The sequence below is a fragment of the Tamandua tetradactyla genome, chromosome 4 (genome assembly GCF_023851605.1).
Source record: "Tamandua tetradactyla isolate mTamTet1 chromosome 4, mTamTet1.pri, whole genome shotgun sequence".
Lineage (NCBI taxonomy): Eukaryota > Metazoa > Chordata > Mammalia > Pilosa > Myrmecophagidae > Tamandua > Tamandua tetradactyla.
In genome coordinates, this window is record NC_135330.1 from 61,951,522 (window position 1) to 61,972,163 (window position 20,642).

At 43.2% G+C, this 20,642-nt stretch overlaps 1 protein-coding gene across 1 annotated transcript in view; it reads right to left on the minus strand.

Annotated features, from left to right (window-relative positions):
* PIK3C2B (phosphatidylinositol-4-phosphate 3-kinase catalytic subunit type 2 beta) overlaps nucleotides 1-12,486 on the minus strand; it is a 77,661-nt gene extending 65,175 nt beyond the window's left edge. The window contains exon 1 of the mRNA XM_077157517.1: nucleotides 12,053-12,486. The gene's annotated coding sequence lies outside the window, so the exon portion shown is untranslated. The remainder of the gene's footprint in view (nucleotides 1-12,052) is intronic.
* Nucleotides 12,487-20,642: the final 8,156 nt, after the last annotated feature.

Consider the following 20,642-nt stretch of genomic DNA (forward strand, 5'->3'; position numbering starts at 1 on the left):
TGAGTGACATGGCTGAATGAACTGGTGACCCTGGTGTGTATGGGGGGGGGGGATAACAAGAGCAACGCCTCTGCCTTAGACAACCTTTAAACAACCATTGTGCATCTCTGTGCATCAAGGGCTTGTACAGATTTTTAAAGGAAGTGTCCTGTGGGAAGAGCAAGGATTCATGGCAGTTAGTTTGGGTGTTGCTTTGTGCCTGTCTTGACACCTTTCTCCTATCTCCCCCTTTGCACAGGAAGGTCCCAAGGGAGACAAAGTTCACCTTAAATCAGAGCCCAAGTCTCTCCACAAAGTCCAGAGAGTACAGACTGACCACCCACCTGGCATGAGGTAGCTAGCACACAGTAGCACCCCCAGCCCCACCTCCAGGGGCCCAGGCCATGCCACCCTCACTCAGGGTCCCACAGAGTAGCAATGATCAGAGGCCATCAGCTGGGATTAGCCAACACTGCTTCGGGCTGGGGGAGGGGGCCAGTGTGTGACTGCTGTTTGCAGGCACAGTGGAGCTAACGAGTGACAGGAATCATGCTGAAATACCATTACGAAGTCTGACGAGTTAGTACTTCCAGGGATATATCAGCTGTCATGACTGGAACGAGGGTAATACGCTTTGTTTTGGTGAAAGGGAAAGAAGAAGAGGGAGGCAGAAATGGGGAGCGAAATGAATAGAAGCATCACAGAAATAGAAAGAAGGAAATGACCTTGTTTTTTTTCCTTCTGGTATTTCATGCCAAGTATTGTCTTCCTTAACCCTCATAACAAGCCTTAAAAGGTGGATATTATTATTTTATAGATGAGGAAACAGGAAAGGGGCTGAGTAATTTGCCCAAGGTCATACAAATAGTAAATGACAGAACCATGAGCTAAACTGAAACTTGTTCGAGTCCAAACCTCATCGTCTTTCCTCTTCCCCTAGAGCCTGAATGTTCAAGCTGACATTGCTGATTATTCTGGCGCAGCCCCCGCCCCATCACACATGCAAACGCTTCTTCACCATAAGCAAGTGAACAACACCCCCACTCCCAGCCCCCCGAGTTTTGTAGGTAAGTGGAGACATGACTTGTCTATGGCCATACCGTCAGGAAGCAGCACAGAGGGAGCGTTCTGCTCCCCTTTTCATTTTCTTTCCAGAATAAGGCAATCAGTCCTTTTCTCCCCTGCTTAAAGCCCTGTATAGAAGGAAATTTCCCAGCCTTCTGTTCTAATCTCTCTCAAACTGGTCCATTTCCTTCCAAGCTTCTGTCATCATCTAGTTATCATCACCTTTCATTAGATGAAATAACCTATACAAAGCACATATTGGGCACCCAAAGAAAGTGTTATTTTCTTCTCTTCCCTGTACTATTTATTGCAACAGCCTCCGGATTCATCTCTCTGCCTCCCCCACTGACCCCATGACAGGGTTTGCATTCCACTGTCAGGATAACCTTCCTTTAGCACAGCTCCGATTCAGTCATTTTTCTGAGGAAACTCTTTCAGTTTCTTCCCTTCCTTATCAGACACTCAAAATTCTCCATACAAGTGGCTGGAGGGGCGCACCTGAAGCTGTTGAGCTGAGTTCCAGGAGCCTTGATTCTTGAAGACAACTGTGTAACTATACAACTTTTACAACGTGACTGTGGGATTGTGAAAACCTTGTGTCTGATGCTCCTTTTAACCAGGATATGAACAGATGAATAAAAAAATAAATGGATAAAAAATGAAGGGGGGGTAGTAGGGGTAGAATAAATTACATAGATTGAAATACTGGTGGTCAGTGAGAGGGAGGGGTGAGGGCTGTGAGATGCATGAGTTTTTTCTTTTCTCTATTTCTTTTTCTGGAGTGATGCAAATGTTCTAAAAATGATCATGGTGATGACTACACAAAAATGTAATAATGTGAGCCATCAATTGTACACCAAATATGGACTGTATGTGTGTGAAAATTTGTCAATTCAAACAAACTAACAAACTCTCCATACAGAGTCCCAGCCCAGTTCCCTACATGTTCCTCGAAATACTGACAGAATTGATTATTAACCATTCTCCAGGGACCCAAGTTTTTATACAAACTTTCATTCATGCCAGTGGCTGCCTGGAATACTTTCTGGCCTTTTCTATAAAGATCTTCTCTTATATTAGGGCCATCTTTCAGCTTCTATGACTGAAAATGACTTTGCTCTCTTTTGAATGTCTAAAAATTTGCATGTGCCCTACCCCACTTATATTCTGTCTTGCATTATCCATACTAGCGATTAGTATAAAAACAACACTGATGTAGATATTTATAGCTACAAAGCACTTTCATATACATTATTCCATTAATCTTAGAATATAAATTCCTCTGGAATAGAGATGACCTCTTACCTATCTTTTTCTCCCCACCCTGCTTAGCACAGTGTTTTATCCTAGGCACATGCTCAGCACAGAGATGTCAGATGCTGTGTTCTGGAAACAGCCTGGCCTACCCAGACAAAAAAAAAAAAAACCATCTGACACCTCCCTTGTTGTAGAAGCAGGGATTCTACAAGCAGGATAGATGAGGAAAGCAAAATTGTAATGTATTTTTCAGCATTTATCAGATTTTCAGAGTTCAGAGAGGCCTCCAAAATATTAACAACCATTTTTTTTGAAATTTTAAAATTTTAATTACCATCTATTTTCAGCACACTGCAGTAATGACATTCTTTTGTTCTTCCTCATGCAAAAACATTTTTTTAATTGGTACATTTAGTCACTATCATTATACACTCTAGGCATTCCTAGATTACACCATCTCAATCTTTATTGTCTATCTTTCTTTGTGATTTCATTTATGCCCCAGCCCTCCTCCCTCTATCATTCTCACATGCAGCTTCATTCAGTGTTTTAACATAATTGTATTACAGTTAGGCAGTATTTTGCTGTCCATTTCTGAGGTTTTATATTCAGTTCTGTTGTACAATCTGTATCCCTTCAGCTCCAATTACCCAATATCTATTTCTATCTCCTGATGGGCTCTGTTACCAACGAAATATTCCAAGTTTATTCACCAATGTCAGTTCATATCAGTGAGACCATACAGTATTTGTCCTTTTGTTTCTGGCTAATCACACTCAGCATAGTGTCCTTAAGGTCCATCCATGGTATTACATACTTCATAACTTTATTCTGTCTTACAGTTGCATAATGTTCCATCTGATGTATATGCCACAGTTTGTTTAGCCAACCATCTGTTGATGGACATTTTGGCTGCTTCCATTTCTTGGTAATTGTAAATGATGCTGCTATAAATATTGGTGGGCAAATGTCCGTTTGTGTCCTTGCCCTCATTTCCTTTGAGTAGAGACAGCATATAGATGGGTCCTGTTTTGTAATCCATTCTGCCAGACTATGTCTTTTGATTGGGGAGTTTAATCCAAAAACTGTGTTATTACTGCACGGGTAGTAATACTACTACTTTCTTATACTATTTTGCCTTCTGGATTTTATGTGTCATATCTAATTTTCCTTCTTTTTACCTTTACTCATAGTCTTCCTTTCTACACTCTTCTCCACACCTCTCTCTTCTGTCTTTCTGTATCTATCTCTAGTGCTCCCTTTAGTATTTCTTGCAGAGCTGGTCTCTTGGTCACAAATTCAGTGATTTTTTTGTCTGAAAATGTTTTAATTTCATGTTTGAAGGACAATTTTGCTGGATATAGTATTCTTGGTTGGCAGTTTTTCTTTTTTAATAATTTAAATATATCATCCCACTGTCTTCCTGCCTCCATGGTTTCTGCCGAGAGATCTATGCATAGTCTTATTGGGCTTCCCTTGTATGTGATGGATTGCTTTTCTCTTGCTGCTTTCAAGATTCTCTCTTTCTCTTTTACCTCTGACATCCTGATTAGTAAATGTCTTGGAGTATGTCTATTTGGATCTATTCTCTTTAGGGTATGCTGTGCTTCTTGGATCTGTAATTTTAAGTCTTTCATAAGAGTTGGGAAATTTTCAGTGATAATTTCCTCCATTAGTTTTTCTCCTCCTTTTCCCTTCTCTTCTCCTTCTGGGATACCCATAACACGTATATTCATGTGCTTCATATTGTCTTTCAATTCCCTGAGTCCCTGCTCATATTTTTCCATTTTTTTCGCTATATATTCTTTTTCTTGCCGGGTTTCAGATGTTCCATCCTCCAGTTCACTAATCCTATGTTCTGTCTCTCGAAATCTTCCATGGTAGGTTTCCATTGTTTTTTTCCTCTCTTCTACCTTGCCTTTCATTCTCATAAGTTCTGTGATTTGTTTTTTCAGACTTTCCATTTCTTCTTTTTGTTCATCCCTTGCCTTCTTTATATCCTCCCTCAATTCATTGATTTGGATTTTGATGAAGTTTTCCATGTCTGTTTGTATATTCTGAATTAATTGTTTCAGCTCCTGTATGTCATTTGAATCATTGGCTTGTCCCTTTGACTGGGCCATATCTTCAGTTTTCCTAGTGTGATTTGTTATTTTTTGCTGGTGTCTAGACATTTAATAAACTTAATTAGTTTATTCTGGAGATTGCTTTCACTTCTTTTACCTAGGGTTTTCTTGCTGGATGATTTTGTTGTCTATCTGTTCTTTGACATTCAATTCAGCTTTATCTGGCCCTTGTAGCTTAAGTTTTGTTTAACAGAGGAGAATTTTTCAGTTCTTGCTTTCTTGTTTCTTGCCCTGTTTGTATGGTGCCTTTTCCCCCCCACCCTTAGGAGGGTCTACTTAGGTATTAGAAATCTCAACCGAATTTTCCCAGACCAAACTGGCCTCCTATCAGGAGGAAAGAGTCACCTGCATCAGTTTTCTCTGGGGGTAAGACCCAGCAGGTTGAAAGACTTTCCTGTGAAGTCTCTGGACTCTGTTTTTCTTATCCTGCCCAGTATGTGGCGCTTGTCTGCCTGCAGGTCCCACCAGCATAAGGTGATGCAGTACCTTTAACTTTCATTGATTTGGTTTTTCATTTAACTTTGGCGGACTCTCCCTGCTGGGGGCGTGGTGGACACAGAGGAGAGGTTGTAGGCTGGTTTTAATGGCTTCAAATTACCAAGCCCTGGTGTCTGAATTCCTTGAGGGAGGGATTCCACCTGGGTGGGGCTTCACCCCTCCCCTGGGAAAGGCACAGGCTCCAGACAAGCCCCCAAAGGAGCTCACTTCAGCCTATGCCTGGGGCAGTTGCAGCCTGAGAAGTCCTACCGCTATATCCAAAGGCAGTCAAGCCTTTATAGAAACACAGCCACAAAAACCTCTGCTTCCTTTTCCCCACCCCCTCCTTTTCCCATCAGCCCTGCCCCCTTGGCCCCGGGGCAAAATTGAGCACCCTCCGCTTTGACCAGGTTCACCTAAGCTGGGGGCCTATTTTTAGTAATCAGAATTTGTTAATTAATTCCACAATTGGCATTTGATTGTGCTCAGTCCCTGCCGCTGGTAAAGTTCCTTTCCTTTCCCCTCTGGGAAGCAGCCTGTGGGGGAGGTGCACCGGCTGCCGCTGCTTTGGGAACTCACGGTTCTGGGGGGGGCTCGCAGCCAGTCCATCTGGTCTAGATTGGGGTATGCTGTGTTTCCGGTCACTGATGTGGCCCCAGGAGCTGTGTCTGGTTATTTAGTAGTTGTTCTGGAGGATGAACTCAAATGTGCACATTGTTAAGCCCCCATCTTGACCCGGAAGTCTGTCTTCTAAAATTTATTGAAGTATTTTTTCCCACTTAGGTCTCTTCTCCTAGTCTCTTGGTCATTGTGGCCTTAAGTCATTTTATTCCTGGGATTCCCGGAGATGCTGGCGGCTCCATCTGCACCGCCACTGCCAACACTGCTGCTGCCTAATAAGCATTTTAGCCCTAGATTCTATACTACTTTGAAATGCTGTCTAAAATTATACTAAATCTTGGGGCAGCCATATCACAATAGACTCAGTGAGCTTATGAAATAAATGCTTAAGACGAGCCCCACTCCATAAAGAAACACATCCATTCATTTGTACTCTTGGGTACAACATGGTTCCATCAAGGTCAGGGACCACACTGAATTCAAGTTTGCACCCCTAGTGTGAAACAACTACCATTTACTGGGCTCTTATCACATATCAGGCAGGGTTCTAAGTAGGTTTTTAACTCATTTAATTTTCACAGCACTCTTCTATTTTTCTGTTACTAGTTCCCCTATTTTTCATAAGAGGAAACTGAAGCACACAAAAGTACCTTTCTCAAGGTCATACAGCTAGTGAGTGGTAGAGTTGGTCTTTGACCCCAAGTAATCTGGCTCCAGAGCTACACTCCTAACCATCATACTGAACTCACACTTACACTCAATTGCTGAATGGATGAATGAATTCAAGAATGAACGAGCACGGGGGTTGAAGATGTTTTTGTTGAATGAACATCGAACCAACCATTAATTAAACCACCTTTGATCTCCACCCTATATTACCTATAGGATATCATGAAAGTCCTTCTCGAATGTTCCTCAAATGCAGTCAGAGTATAATACAAGTAATCCCCAGATCTACTAGTATAGAATTCCTAGTGACAGTTCAGCAAAATAGAGAAGTTCAGTTTAATTTATTCTTAGTGAACTAAGTTTTCCTAGAATATAAACTCCACAAGGGCAGGGATTTTTATCTGTCTTCTTCAGTATTTTGTACCTAGAAGAGTGTCAGATATACAGCATGCATTCAGTACATAATGGGTGAATGAGCAAATGATTGAATGGATGAATGAATATGAAATAAAGTACAAATTCCTTCAAATGGCTCTAGACAGATTAAATAATTTTTTAATTCTTCTTTCACAACTTACTTCATCCCCAACCCCACCCCATTTCCTACTCATTGTTCAGGTCTCAGCTAACAAGTTCTTCCTGGAAATATGAGTACCCAAAAGACCCCACTTATGAGTTCATAAGATACTCTGTACTTCTCCCACCAGAGCCTATTTCATTTGTCTGTACTCCCCACTCAACAAGTTCTGGAAGGTTGTCTGTCCTAGTCACTAGAAGCCCTCAAAGTCATTGGTAACCACTTAGAAAACATTTGTTGAGTGAATGTATGAGTCCCTTTTTTTTTTTTTTTAAATATATCCTCTTCCAAAGATGACTGTCTGTTGTCCTCTGACTCTGTGGGAAGCCCCAGTTCATTGACTTTTTTTTTCCTCATGGTCCCTTCAGCACATCCTAGAAGGAACTCAGATTCTGGAGCTATAGTGACCTAGATTCTTACTTTCGCTCTTCTCTAATCTTGGGCAAGATCCTAAACTTTCTAGACCTAAGGTTTCTCAACGATAATAGTTTCATCATCATCCAATTCCTCCAAGACTGGACAGAGGAAGGGGATGATAAAAGATAATGTGTGAAAAAGATGATTAAGGTAATGTGTGAAAAGCTACAGATGGATAGTCATTCAATGCTGGTGGCTAGTCTTCACTATGTGCTCTTACCTTCCTTGGTACTTGAACTTTTGCTCAAGTGCTTCCTTCCCCCCCCCCCCCTTTTTTTTGAAGTGCTTCCTTTTTGAGGTCTTTCCTCATTGAAATCATATGCAGTAACAGCCAAAATTGCACTTCTGAGAATTTTCCAACCCTTTGGAACCACTCTATCTTTCAGAGTCTCTTGTCAGGGACCTGCATCCCTTCTCTCAATTACAAAAACACATAAAAACAAAAAAAATCAGGCAGGCCACGGTGGTTCAGCAGAGTTCTCGCCTGCCATGCCAGAGACCCGGGCTCAGTTCCTGGTGCTTGCCCATGTAAAAATAAACAAATAAAAAATCATTCTTAAAGTTTAGAATGGAAATCTGATATGTCTACCTATACCGTTCTTTGGGAAAATATAATTGCCCTTCCCAGGTTCCCATAACATCCAATTTTCTAGTATCTCTTCTTTGTTGTTAGAATCAAATCTACTCGAATGGTGTTCCTAGCCACTGCAACTTCTTTCCTTGGGGAAGACATACAACATGGTAAGTGAGGAAGGTAACAGACGCTTGCTTTTAGAAAAGTAGGGCTCTCAGGATGTATCTGAATAGTTGTAGGCTCCATCATCTGGACTCTAATTTAGTTTGTGACCTCAGAGAAGAAGAGCTCATATCTATCCCCTCTACCTGGCAAGGCAACCACTAGTATTCCCTTAAAATGAAATCTCCTTGGTCCTCTACTCTTTCCCTGATGCCATTTAGTTTGCTGCTAAAGGAATCAACTAATCTAAGAGGGAGAGAGAAAGGATTTAGCTGGAGAGGTTGCCTCCACACAAGCTTCATTTCTGGTGGGCCGACTTAGCCAGACCATGGGTGCCTGGCATCCACCTACACTGTGCAGAAACAAACAGAGGGAGAAAGAGATGAAGTAGGATCTAACCTCCAGAACAGAACCCATGGGGCAGAAATACAAGCAGGTACAGTGCGTGGTAAGAAAATGTACTAAGGAAAAAAGAAAAACTGCCCAGGAGAACCTGTGACCATGACAATGATTAAAGTTGGCTGAGATTAAGACAGGAAGGTTACAGGAAGAAGGGATAAGCAATGTTTTGAAGAAGGAATAGGGGCAGGAGTGATAACATTAAGGTGGAAAGAGATGATCTTTGGCTTCTCTTTGAACTACTATGAGATTCCTACAAGGAGTTCTAAGGAAGAGGAAGGAGAAAATTGCCACATGACCAATATTCTGCCTTAGGACTATTGAGAACCTCTCTCCTCTTCCTTCTCTTATACCTTAAGGGTCTCTGCTTCCCAAGCTGAAATGATGTCTTCCGTCTCCTCAATCTCCTTAACCAAGGTGATGATGTAGGTTCAGCAAATTCCATCAACAATGTTCTAAGAGAAGAGAACTTTACAACAATGGAAATACGCTGAAGCCACCGATAGGGTCAACCCACAATTTTCAAGTACCAATGGATAGGTCCTTTCCTCGGTTATATTGTGATCTGTAGAGTAACTGTAAAGCTCTATTATTACTAGTAACCGCATGACCTTGAGAGAAGGGCTTTTTCTTTTTCTCAGGGAGGTGATCTCCAAGGTTGTAATGTTTTATGTGCACATAGGAAATGCAAGAATAGTCCCCCAAATTTCATGTGATAAAAGAGATGCATAAGAAAGCAGATATGGAAATACCCAAAAAATTAATTAGCCTCAAGTTTTCCAGGGACCCCCCACATCCCAAAATTTTTATTAGAGCTGCCTATAAGATGGCAATATCATCTGATCTGATTTTCTTAAGTCTTCTCACACCGAAGATAGGGACGTAAATGGAAACGCCTTGGAATGCAGGAACTGGGAACTAGGGAAATACTAGACTAGACTAAGGTTGGGAGGAAATTCATCTAACCTGGGTCTCTATCCTTGAGAAGCTTATAATTGAGGGTATCTTCCAGTCTGGTGATACCTCATGGGCATTTAAGGAATCCAGTATGAATAAATCCTTCAATTCTGCTTCCCCTTGTAGTTCTACCAAGACTCAAGTATCTTCCTGATAATGACATCAAAGTTATGGGCACAGGGTCTGGAGACTGCCTGTTTACACTCCCCCCTGGTTACTGTCTGACATCAGTAAGTGTTAACTATTGTATGATCTGCCAGCGAGCATGGCCCTATCTATAGGCATTCAGAGTCGCCTGCATTCAGAGGGTGTCTGTCACTCCCTAGTTCCCTACAAATCTCACTTTAGGCAGCCTTTCCTTCTCTCCTGGTTCCCATCCTGTCACCTATTTAATGACAGTTACCCCAGGAATTATTTTGGTGTTATAACCCTTGGTATTATAATGATTATAATCATTCTTCCCGCAGCCACGAAGGAAAGGTTCCAGAGCATGAGCTTTCATCCCCTACTCCATATCCCCTCGCCCCACCCCCCACCCCCCCCAAGAAGGCTAAATCCAGGATTAATTACCAACATTTGTACAGTTACTCTGCCGTTTTCAGAGTGCTTGTGCATACATGGTTTCATTTAGTTCATAGTAAGCAGTGCATTTCATCCCTAAAACAATCCTGTGGGCCAAGGGTGTAATTTTTCCATTTTACAGATATTCAGACTAAATCCTAGACAGGTCCAGAAGTTGTCCATGCTCATGCAGCTAGAAAGTAGTTACGCCTCCTGATGCTGAACTCACCCACTGTTTTCTCTACTATGCCACCTTTTCATGTCCAAGTTTATAACTTGTGACATGGGGACCCAGAAGTTAAGGGTCAGTTTCAACCCCCCAAAGGAAACACAGGCCCTTCCCCCTCATTTTTCTCCCTATCCAAGGAAGGCTGTAAAGGTTAAAGGACCACAGGCAGGTGACACCTGCAAAGCACCAAGCCTAGGTAGGGTAGGAAATCCACAGTGAGGGGACGATAGGCCCAGAGGAGCTTGGAGTATCTGACAAAGTGTCACTAGGTCATGGCCAAGACTATGGGCGCTCCAGATCACCAGTTGACCAAGGAGCACCCCAGGGAGCAGCCTGAGGTCCCAGATAAATTCACCCCTCCTAACTCCAGCACTCCCCCCATGCTTCCAGTGGAGAGGGAAATGGACAAGCTCCCTTCTGGCCAGGGTTGAGAGCTGATCAAGTTCAGACACACACACCCATGCACACTCAGCAGTAAACTCAGAGCCATGGAAATCAAAGCTTGGGCTCGCCCAAAGGCCAAAGAAACAGCAGCCACAGCCTTAGCAAAGGGCTCCAGCTCAGAGCCGGCGCCTCCTTAGACCTTGGCTGCTAGGCAGAGCTATAAAATGTGCCTCGACTTAATTTTTCCATGGACACAATCCCAGGGTAGGACTGCAAGGCTCTGGAGGAGCTGTGAACCAGAGACTTATAACCTTCTGCTCTGGGAGCCACAGCTGAAATTGGGAAGACAGGGGATATTTGGGGCTCAGGTTTGCCACCTCCTGGGCCGTTTCTCTTTCTCACATCTTTCAAGGCCTAGAATGGCCACAGAGTAAGTTTTCATTCAGAGACTGATGCAAGTTGAAATTTAATGCAAATTGCTTACATCTGCTTGGCCACCTCCCAGAGAATCAGGTAGTTTAAAGAGAGGAGGAGGAGCTGTGCTGCCCCATTTCTGAGAGCCTGAGTAAAGAATCTGGTGCCATGCTGGAACCAGCCAGCCCAGGGTACAAAACTGTCTCCGAATGGACTTGAGAAAAAAACATCAGGACAGTCAGAGACAGTGGAGCATCCATCCCAGGCATGGCTGGTGGGACTGAGGCAGGGAAGTCACAAATACATCAAAAGGGGGTGGAGATGGAGGGAGAAAAGGTTGGCCTGAAGGAGGAAGCGCATTGGAAGGACGAAGATTGTCCCCTTCCCCCAACTCCCAACAACCTCAGCCAACCAGGGTGTGTGCATTAACTAACCACAAACACTTGGTAACCTCTTCCCACGAGCCAGGAGCCTGCCAAGCCCCTGGGCTCCTCACCCTACCCTACCCACCCCACCTCAGCTTGGCAGCTGCGCCTTAGATCCCCTCTACGATTGCTCCCCCAACACCAAAGTCACCGCAGTCGGTGGCTGGAAATAAAAGCCACGGAAGCAGCGTGTTCCCTGAGGGCCCGGGAACTCAGGCCTTAGGGTCCCTCTCACCCTCCCAAGCTTTCTCCTTTTGCTGCAGTACCCTCATAAGGGAGATGCCAACTCTACCCTCCGCCAGGCTTAAAAAAAATTATATATTCCCCAAGCCAGATGCTGACTTTTCACCCACTGCAAGAGAAAGCATTCCGTGCCCCCAGCTCACCCCCTCCACACACACACACACTCCAGAACAGGTTTTGCTTTTTATTTCTCATCTTAAACAAACAAACCCCAAAGCCATGAGCTGGTTCAGGTCGCCCTGCAGCCGGGAGCCAGGAAGTGTGTTTAGAAAAAAGGGAGCGGGGAAGGGTTTGCCTGGGGGCTCGAGACGCCCCGCAACTGCTGGGGCAGGGGTTAGGGGTTCGGCAACCTGCTCTATGCCGCGGGCTCGAGGCTCTGCTTCCACCGCATCCGCGGCTCGGCCGGCCGCCGAGCACCCTCCACTCCTCCCATTGTTGCACCTCGACTGTTGCCATGTTGGAGAGAGCCCCTTGCCCTCCCCTCCCTCCACTCCGCGGGCAGGGTGCGTTTCCTACCTGTGCTCGCCACGGGCTTTCCTGCAAGACCCGACGTGCCGTGTGCTCGGCGCCGTGGGCTGCCCGCTCCGCGCCGCCGGGCTAGCGCTGCAGCTCCAGGCGTCTCTTGCACCAGCGCGAGGTGGGACTGGCCGCAGACCGCCTCCTCCCGGGCCGCTCCGGTCTCCCGGATTCACACAGCGAGTGCGGTGCCCTAGGGTCCCAGGGGCAGTGGGAGAGACACGAAAGGACGAAATGACCAGCTTGGAAAGAGAGAAAAAAGTCCTCCCCGCCGAGAGCATGCGCCAGCCCACGGAGTCAAGCAACCCCGGGTGAGACAATAGCGGGAGAAGCGGGCGAGAGGGGAGAAGCCATCTCCCGGAGACCCGGCGCACTGCACGGCGAGGCCCGGCTCGGCGAGACCCAGACTTGACAGGCAGCCGCCCGGCCGCCGGCTCCAGCCTGCAGAACCGAAGCCGCCCAGAGCGGGAGGGCGGGGCCCATCCTGGAACCCTGACCTCCCTCCACCTCTCCCCTCTCTTCCCTTCCCCCCACCCCCACCCCGGATTCCCTCCCTCTTTGCCATTGCGTGGGGGAAGAGAAATGGGCTGGCTGTGAAGTTGTGCTTTGGAAACCCCAGAGCCAAGATTTCCACTTCCCACTTGCATGAGGAATTTTGCAGATGGTCGTTACTTTTCCTTCTGGAACCCCTTGCTCTGTGTTAATTGAAAGCCAAATAATTCTGCTGGAAATTACAGTTGGAGTTTTGAGGTCCAGTAATGGGTTGAAGGAACCCCCAGCCCCACCTTATAATTACGAAAGAGTGCCTACTTTGGGGTGGGGGTAAGGGTGAGGAGAAGCTGTCTCGCAGCGCTTTACACTGTCTCATTCGTTTTCTGTTCCCCTAAGCGGATATTTCTGAGCACCAGAGGATAGGAAACAACAAACCTGAACGGATGGGGAAAAGGGGAAGAGTATTCCCCCAACTCAACTATGGTAAAAAAAAAATTAAAAATAAAAATCTTTCATACAATATAATACATTTAAAATTTTAACGCTTAGTACCTCTCTTTGACAGTAGTAAGTGGCCTCTACAAGAATTTTCCTGAAGTCTCCACCCCCAGAGAAGCCTATAGTTGGCCAGCTTCTCGTTTGCATATGGTTTGCATAACCCTGTTCTCCTGTACATTTCCCTCAAAACGTGACTGTTGTTCTCGCCCACTGCCCTCCATTCTGGTTTCTTGTTTGCTCATCAGACTTTGAAGATCCTCACCTGGTTCTCAGTCTTCCTCCTCGACAATTCCCTCCAGGCATCAAGAGTCTCAAGAATCCAACCTTCCACAGATGCCCAGAACACTGCAGCCAGAATTCCTGTGGAAACATCTGCCAACCTTCCCCTTCCTTTGCATCTAGGAAATATTTAAGATGCTGCTAGCCAAGGTTTTCTTGGGTTCACCAGAGTTGTTTTGTTTGGTTTTTAATGCAGTGTCAGAAGGGCTTTTTTAAAAGGTATGGGGAAAGAATGAAACTCAAGGTCCAGTGTTTTTGCTTTTTCTTCTTATCAGTAACCATCACTACATCTTACTCTAAGTTTCCCAAGCACAAAATATGTCAGTCACTTTTAGAGGTAAGGAGTCTTTCTCCTTACCATTCCTGACACTGCAATAAATAAATTTAAAAAAAAGATAAAGAAGAAAAAAATATAAGCCCCCCCACCCCAATAAAAAGACTGGCGAATAAAAAAGTTTTTTTTTTTAAAGATCATCAAGAAACATTCCTGGGAGGCAGGGGTGAGAGGGAAGTGTTTCCATAAAACTGAAGTCTTATGCCAGCTGCTAAGAAAAATTTCTCCCTATCTGTATGTACTTAAGAAAAAAAGAAAAAGATAGAAGGCCTTTTCGCTTTTCCTCAATAGTATGAAACTCTGCAACAAACCTGCCAGAATTCTCCAGGAAAAAAATCCTCTGGGCTCTGGGTTAAAAGTCATCCTACTAGATGACTAGAGTCATCTAACTTCCAACTAGAGTTGGAAGAAACTCTAGAACTCGATAAGGAGATAACTATGTTATGGAAGGAAATTTGAATAACTAGAGGATGCCTATATAGAATACAGAGCAATATTAATGAATTTCTGATTCAGAAGGATTTCTTGGAATTTTTGTAGTTCTCATAAAAGATGAGATCTGATAAAGGGCAAAGGACCCTTAATTGCAGACAACCTTGGATCAGACAATATCAGGAGAAGCCCAGGAGAAGGGACATCTAGGCTGCATGTTTCTCCTCCCACTCCTCTGCTGTGTGACCTTGGCTGGTCCACCTTACCTCTCTGAGCATCAATAATAACAGCCTCAACTACCGCTCAGAAGTGTAGTGAGGATCAAATGAGAGAATGTAAGTGAAACATTTTGATAAGTCCTCTACACATATACCAAATATATTTGATGCTATTCCTGGTCCTCGAGAACCAACAGGTTAAAACCATTAATTCAGTCACTCATTCACCATTTGCCCACAATACAAATATTAATGATGGCTAAGTTCAGAAGCCAGAGAAAACTAGGTGGAATAGGGGTGATCAGTGCTTCACTGTTGCTGGAATAAAAAGCCTGAAGTGAGGATCTAGTAAGAAGATTCTCAGTTGGGTTGAGAATCATATCAGAGGCTTTGTAGTGCATTTTGGTAAGGAGAAAGGTTTGTATTATGTTCAGAGAAACTAGAGTATGTTTAGATTTTGTTTAGTAGGCAACAGGGAACCACTGAAGAATGTGGAGCTGGGGAGTGATGTGATCAAAAACTTTCCAGCTTATTGCAGAGGTGGAGTTGAAGGATGCACCACGTGTTTTGCATTTATCTCTTCATATCCACTCTCCACCCTGCTTGGACTTCTGGCTTCCTATTTGCGTTTGGCCAAAAGGGAGTCCTGGCAGGAGATTGGAGGGAGAGAGGACAGATAGGTCTGGATATTTATTCCTCTGAGTTCCTCTCTTTGGGGTCACCACAAGCAGGCTGCCTTCCTCAAGCAGAGATTACAGCTCCTGTCATGTGGTGTTTCTCTCAATCTCTCTCTGTGTTTGTGTGTATGTATGTGTGTCTCTCTATCTCTCTGTCTCTGGATTCAGAAAATCACTTCCTTCCTTTGACCTTTAAGGCCGTAGGTGGAAACATTCCTGCTGGCCCCAGGGTACTGCACTATTCCTTGCGGCTTCACTGAATAACATGTGGACCCTTTGTAAATTGTCCCTTTATTTTTTAATGCCCCTCAAATTACTTCTCAGATTAGAAGGTGCCATTTGTTTCCTCCCAGACCTTGCTGATACAGGTCAGGAGTGCATACTGGGAGCTCAGCAAGATCATTATGACCACCTACTAGGCGAGAGATCAGGGCATCTCAAAGTTGCCCTGGGGCTGTAGCAGTGGGATGAAAAGGAAAGGACAGATCAGACACGAAAGATAGAAAATCAAATCAAAATTTGATGATGTATTAAATGTAGAGAATTAGGGATGTGCCAGTTTGAAACTATTATGCACCCAGAAAAGCCATATTTTAATCCTGACCCAATCTTGTGCGGCCAGACCTATTGTTTAGGCTGGGAAACTTTGATTGGATTTGTTTCCATGGAGATGTGACACACCCAATTGTAGGTGTGGCCTTTCGATTAGACGGAGATGTGACTCGGCCCATTCGAAGTGGGTCTTGATTAGGTTATTAGGAATCACGAATAAACAACTAAAGAAGTGGGAGACCACAGGGTGTCAGAAACTGTGGTGGGGCCAAGTATCACAAGGGAATGATTGGGCGAGACACGTGCAGCAGAGACAGTCAGGAAGGGAAGACTGAAAAAGGCGCTTTGGATTGGCGAGAAAGTCAGGGGTACCTGTGGTGTAAGTGTAGTGATAGTTAAACCAGACTCCAGTGGGTTGAACAGTAAAAGGGACACAAGAATGTAAACCACTCTTTCAAGAAGCTTGACAACTAAAGGGAAGGAGATGCATAGGGCAGTGCGTGAGAGGAAGGCAGGATCAAGGGGAAGATTTTTTGTCTCTTTAGGATAGGGAATGTTGAGGGGGAGGATGAGTAGAGATAAAGAAATGATGAATGAAAATACCCGAGAGGAGTTGGGGGGGAAGCTGGAATTCAGGGTATACAGAGCTGGAGTTGCCTGGGATGTCTTTGAGTGGAAGGATGCTGGGAGTTTGTTTTTGAACTTCTGTATCCCCACAGCCTAGAACAGTGCTTGGCACATAGCATGAGCTCAATAAAATGTTGTAAAATGAATGAATGGATGGCTCCCTATAACTCTTAGGTGAAGTTCAAACTCCTTAAGGAAGTTTACAATGCTCCTCACAATCTGGCAGTTGCCTTTCATTGCAGGCTCAGAGGACAGGGATTTTGCCTCATTCAGCCCTGTATCCCCAGAACAATGCCAGATGCATAGTAGACTTTCAGTGAATGTGCCTATTGAATAACTCCCTCCTACTGTACACTTCACAATGCAAGCTCCTTACTGAACTCCTTGCAATTCCTAGAATACACTGTCTTCTCACTTTGAGGTCTTTCCACAGCTTTTCCTTCTGTCTAGAAAACACGTCCTTCCCACACACCCACCTCTGTCGCCCTCCCCTTCCTGTGGCTCTTTCTGTGTGGTATGCAGAATGATGGCTCCCCAAATATGCTCACTCCTAATCCCTAGACCCCGTGAATGTGTTAACTTGTTACATGACAAAAGGACTTGACAAATATGATTAAATTAAGGATTTTGCAATGAGGAGATTATCCTGGATTATCCAAGTGGGCCTAATCGAATCACCCAGACCCTGATAAGCAGAGAACCTTTCCCAGATGAGGTGAAGGGAAGTAGGATGAGGGAAGAATAGTTAGAAGGAATGCAACATTGCTGGCTTTAAAGATGGACAAAGGCTTGAAGACATCATGCTATGTGAAACAAGCCCGATATGAAAGGACAGGTATCATGTGATTTAACTTATATGAAGTAATTAGAATGTGCGAATTCACAAAGACAGAAAGTAAGTAACAGGTCATGAGGAGTTGGACAGGAAGATAGGTAGTCAGAACTTGACGGGTGTAGAGTTTCTGTTAGGGGTGATGGGAAAGGTTTGGTAATACATGGTGGTGATGGTAGCACCGTGTCGTGAATGTAATTAACACCACTGAATTTTATGTTTGCAAATGGTTAAAATTTAAAACAATAAAAACTTGATGTTCTATGTGTATTTTCACACTGGAAAGGAAAACATGAGATGGATGGGGGGAGGGGGCAACTGGGAATAATGAGCTCTAGAAGCTGACGCTGAGAAAGGCAAGAAAACAGATTCTCCCATAGACTCTAAAAAGGATCACCTCCTAAGACCTTGATTTTAGCCCAGTGAGACCCATGTTGGACTTTTGATCTCTAGAATTGTAAGATAGTAAATTTGTGTTGTTTTAACTCAGAAGATTTGTACTGATTCAATACAGCAGCAATAAAAAGTAATACACCTTATTACTAATTCTCCTAGAAGCTTCCCTAGGGTGTTTAAGAGTGTCTAGACAACCTGATAGCTACTAGGATAGTAACATTAATTACTGGATGCTGTCACTGCTTACCTTTCAGTCTGGATTAGGGAGAAGGCAGACAGAGGTTGGGTGGTGGGTTCCTTAAGGACAAGAAAATAACCATTGCGTTTACCTTTGAATTTCTAGATTTAATTTGTTGCCTGACCCAAAGCTGGCACTCCGTACATGGTTGGTGAAGGAAGGAAGGAATGAGTGAATATCTCAGTCTAATTTATACGATGAAAGAGAGTGACTGAGCTGGACGATGGAGAACTTGAGAGTTTAAGATTTCAGTGGTAATCACAAGAACTAGGTTACTGGTCAGGGGAGCCAGAGGCTGAAATGAATAGGAAGAGAAGGTCATTGGAATCCATTTACCTGTACTGTTTTCTCCCAGGGCCCTGCTGTAGGCTAGGGCTAATCTGGAAAATGAATTTGAGCTAAAAGTCAGAAAAGACCATGTTTATAACACTTTTATTTAAAAATATTCCAGTAGACTGCAAAGGGATTAAAATATCTTTGAAAGATGCATGGATATTGTAGATGGGGTAGGAGTACTCTGTCAATATCTGGTGGGTAAAATGACTTCTTCAATCCCATTACTGGCTTTGAAATCAGTCCTGTTTCTCCCCTCCACTTCTTCAATGACCCAGGACATTTGAGGGCTCCATTGTTTAGGGAGTATATACCCTAATGTTTGAGCTCTTGACAGTTTGCAAAGTTCTTTGACCACTAGCATCTCTGTATTCATAGGTGGTGGGAGAGGAGTTGGAGGGGCCACCAGAAAACTGCTGCTCTCAGTTTGGAGACATTAGTCCCAAAATACCAAAGGAGACTCCTCAAAACTACTTTTCTGTACCATGCCTCTTCTCAGCACCTTGTAATGATCTCAATTCCAAAGAATCATGTACAGTGAGGAAGGAAGACTGGGAATCAGGGGAGGCAGCTGCACTTGGTACTGGTTTGAGAAGCCCTGGGAAGGACCCCAAAACTGAACATCACCCTACAGGCTAAAATCCCATTGAAGAGATACTTTCTGGCTCTTTGATGTACTTGCAATCAACTCACAACTATCTCTTCCCCAGCAATACAGCACTGGGGGCCTGTTAGAACACAGTTATCACTCCAAGGTGTAATAACTTAAGCCAACTTCTGGGCTAAAGGAGTGAGAAAGTGTGAGCACTGCAAAGATAAACCTCTGTAGCTTGACTATTTTTCCCACTTCTCATACAGAGATGATGATGATTTCCAAAGACAGATGACTGTGATGACTAGGAAATGAAAATAACCATTGAAAAATTAGCAGCCAACACAACAAGCAAACTCACCACCTTCCCCTGTCTACGTGGGACATGACTCCCAGGGGTGTGGACCTTCCTGGCAACGTGGGCCAGAAATCCTAGAATGAGCTGAGACTCAGCATCAAGGGATTGAGAAAACCTTCTCGACCAAAAGGGGGAAGAGTGAAATGAGACAAAGTGTCAATGGCTGAGAGATTCCAAACAGAGTCAAGAGGTTATCCTGGAGGTTATTCTTATGCATTAAGTAGATATCACCTTGTTAGTCAAAATGTAACAGAGAGGCTGGAGGGAACTGCCTGAAAATGTGGAGCTGTGTTTCAGTAGCCATGTTTCTTGAAGATGATTGTATAATGATATAGCTTTCACAATGTGACTGTGATTGTGAAAACCTTGTGTCTGATGCTCCTTTTATATACCTTGTCAACAGATGAGTAGAACATATGGAATAAAAATAAATAATAGGGGGAACAAATGTTAAAATAAATTTAGTTTGAAATGCTAGTGATCAATGAAAGGGAGGGTGGAGGGGTAAGGGGTGTGGTATGTATAAATTTTTTTTCTGTTTTCTTTTTATTTCTTTTTCTGAATAGATGCAAATGTTCCAAGAGATGATCATGATGATGAATATGCAACTATGTGATGATATTGTGAATTACTGATTATATATTAAGAATGGAATGATCAAAATAGGAATGTTTGCGTTTGTTTGGTGTTTTTTGGTATTTAAAAAATAAAATAAAATAAAATAAAAAAGAAAAATTAGGGGGAGCTAAAAAGAAAAATTAGTGAGAGGTGGTTTCAGCAGGTTTTTTTTTTTTTCATTTTTCTTTCTTCCAGCGCTCAGCCTTGGGACAAACGTATCTCTTTCATGGCCTATTATCTGTTCCTATTAGGTAACATTTCTATTTCTTTCTTAAGTTTAACATCATATGAGAAAATGCAATTATTGGTTTCAAAATAGTAGATTTTGAAAAAAGCACAAACTTTTTAGCTACTTACAAACTGATCTAAACGAATCGTTATTTTGGCCAGAATTTCTTCACATAAGCTATTCACATATACTGTACTGTTTCAAACATTTGAATATTTTATATCAAGCTACGTAAATAAACTTTTACATTTAAAAAAAAAGTTTGAGACCATCTTTTCAAACTATTTTTGAAACTCTGAGATCTCTGAACATCATTGTATTTTTATTTTTTCTGTGAATGTGTGATGTATGAATTAAGTACTGGAAGTTTTTAGGATGAAGAAATTCTCTATCTGTAACCAAGGATTAGAGTAAGAATTAAAACATAATTGTCAACTATTGTATATATTTATATTTCAATATGTAACCAATGAACATTCTTTTTATACAGTCACTCCAAAAAAAAAAACAGTGGGAGAAATTAAGCTCAAGAAAATAAAAGCCCCAAACATAAAACCTGTGCGTTTAGCCTGCCCTCTAGTGGAACCATTAAGTTCAACATTCTACATAAAGTATGAGGCTTCAAGGAAACCCTCCCGGATGATTTTAGATGAATAAATTGTGTTATAGCACTTGAGGTGGTGTTATCAGTGTAACATAGGTGAAGCAGTTTCAGTTCATGCTATCTCAGGTAGGAATTTTCAAGTTAGCCAGCCAGATTTTCAATAGTTTCCCACTGTCTATGAGATAAAATTATTCTCATTAGTCTGAAATAAACCTGATCAGCTTTCTCTGACCACTTCTGTCTACCTCCCTCCACTCTAACCAAAATAATTTATTCACTGT